This window comes from Chiloscyllium plagiosum, unplaced genomic scaffold (genome assembly GCF_004010195.1).
Source record: "Chiloscyllium plagiosum isolate BGI_BamShark_2017 unplaced genomic scaffold, ASM401019v2 scaf_3396, whole genome shotgun sequence".
NCBI lineage: Eukaryota > Metazoa > Chordata > Chondrichthyes > Orectolobiformes > Hemiscylliidae > Chiloscyllium > Chiloscyllium plagiosum.
In genome coordinates, this window is record NW_025212265.1 from 13,784 (window position 1) to 19,809 (window position 6,026).

Here is a 6,026-nt window from a genome sequence, read left to right on the forward strand (position 1 = left end):
GCAGGCTTGTGAAGGGGGGGAGCAAGTATGACTCCCAGCTAGATACCACCTCCTTGGAGGACGAGGGGGAGATTATTGGGGATTTTGATAAGGGGTCCTACACATCACTCCCACGGCCCCACGGCGGCCCAATACAGGGGACTTTCGCCACTATGCCACCCGTGCAAGCGCCTCTCCTCGCCACTAGTATGGGGGTAGAGAAGTACGTCCCCTGGTCACGGACAGACCTAGACGCCCTGGTCAGGAGGCTTCCTCCGATTGCCAACGGGGCGTCTGCCTGGAATAGCGACTTCGAGAGGGAGACCTGTCATGAGAAACTAGCGCTGGCGGATTTTAGAACCATAATGGTACGCATCCGAGCAGAGGAGGCGCCGATCAGGGCAGAAAGACTGGCTAGGTGTTCCAGGTCAGATGAAACTGTCTCGTTTGACCTCTACCGAAATTTAATCAGGCAGTCCCTGCGGGACAGCTTCCCCACTACTTTCTCGCTGGACGCGTTGGGGACCCTCAGACTAAAAGACGGGGAGGACGTACATGAATACCTGGGGAGGGCCTGGGACCTATGGCAGGCTGGGACAGGTGCTATCTGAACAGGCACCGTACCTTGGAAAAGATGAAAGTCGAAGGGCAGGCCTCCAAGACGGCTAAACATATCTTAGAACAGTTTGGGAAGATTTTAGAGCAGGTCGGGGCAAAGACCGCCGCGCGGGAGCTGGTGCCTCCAGCCGCTCAGAGGTACAGTTAACCCTAGTGCCCGATTCCCTCACTTTCATCCGGATGTGGGTGCTGTCTTCCACAGACCCAGGGCTGTGTCATCTGTCCGTTTAAATCGGAAACTCACCCAACTTTTACCTCAAAGGGCCCTTGCTGTTTACACAGCCAACGGCCTGTGGTGAAATTGCTAGAGTTCTAGGTATCACTTTTCAAGTGCCTTTAATATGTTTACACAGCTGGCACTCCTGCTGATTCGAGTACTTAAATCCTAGAAAGTTTACCCAGCTGACAGCCGGATTGCCTCTGCGTGGGGGTAATTGTTTGTCTACTGATGCTTGCGGTTTATAATGATTATTTTTCTCTTGGATAGATACAGATGCTGCAGTTTGCGTGCATGTCCGTTCCCGGTAGACGGGGGATTATCATTAATGTACGGCAATTCACACTGCTCACGGTGACAGGTCTATTTGAGGATCATCTATTTCCGTAGGGTACGGGGTTCCAATAGGTGTGCTTATGTTTTTGTTTTCCCCTACTTCTACCCAATACTATTCCTTCTCCCTCAATGTAGCATCTGCTGTTCAAAAAATATAATAAGCCCCTTCCATGTTAGTCTTGCCCACCTACATTGGCAGCACTTTGACTTATACTGTACGCTGCAGTCAGGGGCCGGCAAGTACTGTTTGCCCCGGGATTCACCTGCTGATCACACCAGTGACTACTACACTGCAATCGGAGGTTCTACGTGGGTTTTGATCGGGTTGCCACTGCCCGGCTCTGTCCTCAGCGGCAGTTAATGTTTTGGGCCCAATTCTGAAGAAAGCAGACTGGACCAGAACGTTAACTCTGCTTTCGCTCCACTGATGCTGTCAAACCTACTGAATTTTCCCAGCAATTTCAGTTTTTGTGCAAGTTACATTAAATAGTTTGTTTTATATAGTAATGGTTCTGAAGGGATTTACATTGGCTGCACCCATTCCATTGATGTCACATACAGTCTATATGTGGAGACAAGGGGTTGTACTTTTGGGGAGATTTCACTGGGGTGTTTAATGTAGGGCTAGGGAGGGTGACACTAGTTCTGCAACAGACACTTCTAGTTCCAGCCCTGAAATGGTTAACAACAGCCAAGCGAGCTGCTGCAGGCGATTGCATGACTGCTGGAGCTTGTAAGGGATATGCATAATGTTAATTAAATCTTGGAGCCTGTAAATACCAGCCAGTATCAATTGCCCCATCGAAACTCGGGATTCATAAAGAAACTGATCGGAATCTGTAACTGTTAGACAAGTGTGAATTGCTCTATCGGAACCTGTAACTAGTGAGTGTGAATGGCTCTATTTAAGTCTAAAGTTGATAAGTGTAATTGACAATTTAGTTAAACTAAAAACTATTGAAAATGGCTAGCCTGTCAGAGGCATAGTAATTCTTTGACACAATGGACTATTGAATACGGGATCGCAACCGCTCCCGGGGATGGCTGAGCCATTGTCAAGCACAGCAGGAGCTGGACAGGCACTTCGATGCGGCCAATAGGAGGACGGATCCCCAGCGCGCGCAGATGAATGGACCAATGGGGAAGGTGAACTGACCGGGCAGCGCGAAGTATAATTGTGTCAACTTTGAACGGGAAGGCAGAACGCCTTCTCCAACGAATGCATGCCTGTTGATACGTTGTATCAGTTAGGATTCTGTGAATAAACTGCTGTCTGCGTCTAATCATAGTTGCCAGTGTGAGTCTCTCCTTCCAAAAGAACACGCAAAGACGGGACCCTCCGGGTCCGTCTTAACACACTGCAGATGAGCCAGTATCTGGAGAGAGAAACAGAGTTAGAATATTTAGCCTGATATTACCCTATTGGGAAAAACTCATATTCGACTCAATAAATTAAATCTGTTTCTCTCTGCTCAGAACCTGTTAAGGTTTTACAACACTTTCAACTTACTTAGTCTTTTGGACTGTGGATATTCATCTGATCTGAAAGGGAACGTGTAGGTGCCATTTCTGTTGGCTAGCGAGTATTTGATTATGGCTTCTGAATGAAAAAATTAAAAATATGAGAATGACTACCATTACGCATAATGGAAATGTTGAACTCCATGGCACTGACATCATACAATCAATTATCTCTAAATAACTAACTGAATAAACGATTCCAATTGTTATCAATGTCTTGTCATGCTCCTGATGTCACTGGCATCATACTCATCCAGCAAGGTCTTACTTTTCCGAAACTTTAGATAAGAGTTTTTTTTTTCTTTAACAGGACATATTCATCCAGGGTGTTGGAAGGCATTAGCAAGGCCAGAGTTTATCTGTCGTCACCAGTCGCTCTGGAAAAGTCACCAGAGAGCTGCCTACTTGAATCTCTTCAATACAAGTAATGCAAATCCACACAGAGCTGTTGTAGGGACATTCTAAGATTGTTAACAAATACTTGTGAAGGAAGAGCAAATTAGTTCCTCGTCAATATGGCATGCAACTTGGAAGATAACTTGCAGAGACTGCTTTTCCCATTGTTCCCATTACCACTGCAGAATGCTCTCTAATTCCCATTAATCACAGTTTTGCTCAAGGTCCTTGATTCCACCCTCAGTCAAGTCCTGCTTCGATTAAAAGGGAAATCACTCTGATCTCACCTCAAATTACATGAGAAAATCACTTGAAAGAATAAAGAGCAAAAGACACAAACACTGTTTGTTAGAACAAGGTCCTCACAATATTGAAAAGAAAATTGATACCTGGCCTTCCGATTCTGACAGCAGTTGTTTGTCCTGTTGGTGATGAGGCTGTTTTGTTAAACATTGTGACAGGAAGAAGCTCCAGTCTGTACCAACAGTGAACAAAACTATCATGTTCACTGTGCATCAAACAGTGGCAAACATCCTATTGTCTGTTGTTATTGACATTGATCATTACAAACTCATCATTCACTGATAACCAGTAGTAGCACATAAATCAGCAGATTCCAGCATCTAGTGTGAGAACAAAAAGGGAAATGGAGGGTCAGGAGAAGTGGTGTGACATACAGTGCAAGAAGTGTAAAGGGAGATGGTCAGTGGAAGGGTATGTAGTATCAGAATGGGCAATGCAAGGAAAATAGAAGGGTAAGGAACGAATAGGAAGGGAGGAGGATGTGTGCCAGAAGGCGCATCAGTAGCAGGAAAAGCATATAGTTGGAAAAGTGAGATTGATGGACAATCAAACATCACTGTTTAGGAAAATTGGGATCTGGTTTCGTTTCAAAATTAAGAAAAGATTTCTCATACCTTTTTATTAACACTTGATTCTTGTACATATTGTACATTCACTCTGCATTTCTGTATCTCCATCAAATGCAGACATTTTCTTTGTCCGCAATGCATTATTGCAACATTATGTCACTTTTTAAAACAATATTCAGAACGATGGGTCCTTGTTCTTTTAATTTGCTTCCAATCCAACGTAGAAATGAGAATGTGAATTGATCTTCTATAGTGTTTTTGATGTAGAAATTAATTTTATCATTATCCTCATCCCTCCAGCTCTTTCAAACAAACTTAATGAATGAGCCTGTGTCCATCCTGCAGATGAAAAGAAAAATCTTCAGCTCTGACTATTGCAGTAAATTTATTACAGAATAAGCTGCTGGCCCACATCAAATTTAACTGTCACAGTGCACAGTGCCAAAACCAATTTCAAAATTAATGATATACAAGTCTTATGAATAATACATGCAGAGGGGTGGAGTGTATAAGCAGAATTCAGCTCCATGTCCAAAATATTATTTCTGAATTACTCATAAAAAGACCTCAACTGCATCACGCTGTAAATTCACCAAAATATGAAAAACAAGAGACTGGAATTCCCAATTCTTCCTCTGCAACAGATCTGTAGAACAGGTAGAAAATCAAGGTTTGTATTTGATAGTCATAAATGGGCGGCACGGTGGCACAGTTGTTAGCACTGCTGCCTCACAGCGCCTGAGACCCGGGTTCAATTCCTGCCTCAGGCGACTGACTGTGTGGAGTTTGCACGTTCTCCCCGTGTCTGCGTGGGTTTCCTCCGAATGCTCCGGTTTCCTCCCACAGTCCAAAGATGTGCAGGTCAGGTGAATTGGCCATGCTAAATTGCCCGTAGTAAATGTAGGGATATGGGTGGGTTACGCTTCGGCGGGTCGGTGAGGACTTGTTGGGACGAAGGGCCTATTTCCACACTGTAATGTAATCTAATCTAATCTAATCTAAATAGAACATAGAACATAGAACATTACAGCGCAGTACAGGCCCTTCGTCCCTCGATGTTGCGCCACCCTGTCATGATAATCTGAAGCCCATCCCATCTACACTATTCCATGTACGTCCATATGCCTGTCCAATGACGGATTAAATGCACTTAAAATGGCGAATCTATCACGGTTACAGGCAAAACATTCCATACCCTTACTACTCTCTGAGTAAAGAAACTACCTCTGACATTTGTCTTATACCTATCTCCCCTTACTTTAAAGTTGTGTCCCCTCATGTTTGCCGTTCCCATCCTTGGACAAAGGCTCTCCCTGTCCACCCTATCTTACCCTCTGATTATCTTGTATGTCTCTATTAAGTCACCTCTCAACCTTCTTCTCTCTAACGAGAACAGCCTCAAGGCCCTCAGCCTTTTCTCGTAAGACATTCCTTCCATACCAGGCAACATCCTAGTAAATCTCCTCTGCACCCTTTCCAAAGCTTCTACATCCTTCTTATAATGTGGTGACCACAACTGTTCACAATACTCCAAGTATGGGCGTACCTGAGCTCTGTACAGCTGCAGCATAACCTCCTGGTTCCGGAGCTCAATCCCTCTATTAATAAAGGCCAAAACACTGTATGCCTTCTTAACAACCCTGTCAATCTGGGTGGCAATTTTCAGGGATCTGGCTACATGGACATCCAGATCTCTCTGCTCATCTGCCATCCCAAGAATCTTACCATTAGCCCAGTACTTTGCATTCCGATTACTCTGTCCAAAGTGTATCACCTCACACTTGTTCACATTAAACTCCATTTTCCACCTGTCAGCCCAGCTCTGCATCCTATCTCTCTGCAAACTACAACATCCTTCATCACTATCCATAAACCCACCGACCTTAGTGTCGTCCACAAATTTACGAACGCACCTTTCTAAGCCCTCATCCAGGTCATTTATTAAAATGACGAACAGCAGTGGACCCAACACCGACCCTTGCGGTACGCCGCTAGTAACTGGACACCAAGATGAACATGTTCCATCAATGACAACCCTCTGTTTTCTTTCAGCAAGCCAATTACTGTTCCAAACTACTATGTCTCCC

The 6,026-nt window shown here is 44.6% G+C and overlaps 1 long non-coding RNA gene across 1 annotated transcript in view; it reads right to left on the reverse strand.

The window, feature by feature from the left end:
• The window catches only part of LOC122547347, a 15,183-nt gene extending 11,125 nt beyond the window's left edge, over positions 1 to 4,058 (reverse strand). Inside the window, exon 1 of the long non-coding RNA XR_006310979.1 lies at positions 3,985 to 4,058. This is a non-coding gene — a long non-coding RNA (uncharacterized LOC122547347). The remainder of the gene's footprint in view (positions 1 to 3,984) is intronic.
• Positions 4,059 to 6,026: the final 1,968 nt, after the last annotated feature.